At 58.0% G+C, this 371-nt stretch overlaps 1 protein-coding gene across 1 annotated transcript in view; it reads left to right on the plus strand.

The window, feature by feature from the left end:
* The first annotated feature begins 254 nt into the window (after positions 1-254).
* Positions 255-371, plus strand: part of LOC147009327 (uncharacterized) — a 254,071-nt gene continuing 253,954 nt past the window's right edge. Inside the window, exon 1 of the mRNA XM_085861178.1 lies at positions 255-371. This exon is cut by the window's right edge and continues 929 nt beyond it. The gene's annotated coding sequence lies outside the window, so the exon portion shown is untranslated.

Here is a 371-nt window from a genome sequence, read left to right on the forward strand (position 1 = left end):
CATATCCGCACAGCCGACACCTGGGCAGAACACACCAAACGCCTTCCGCCACTTGCTGTAGGGGACCAAGTCCGCGTACAGAACCAGACAGGATTCCACCCAAAAAATGGGACAAGACAGGCAGTATCGTGGAGGTACGCCAACACGACCAACACGTGCTCAAGATCGATGGCTCGGGCAGAGTCACACTTCGGAACAGCAAGTTCCTGCGCAAGTTTGTGCCCAGTTCGCAATGACCAGCTGCCACCCCGGTCTATCTATGATGATCTAGCAACCCGCATCACTGTACCTGCACCCGTTGTAACACCGCAACTGCCTGACCTCGACAGCGAACCCGTGACATCTGCGACGCCAACGGGGCCCACGCCGGC

The sequence above is a fragment of the Eptatretus burgeri genome, chromosome 17 (assembly GCF_056783735.1).
Source record: "Eptatretus burgeri isolate ZD-2024b chromosome 17, Ebu_testis_v1, whole genome shotgun sequence".
Classification (NCBI taxonomy): Eukaryota; Metazoa; Chordata; class Myxini; order Myxiniformes; family Myxinidae; genus Eptatretus; species Eptatretus burgeri.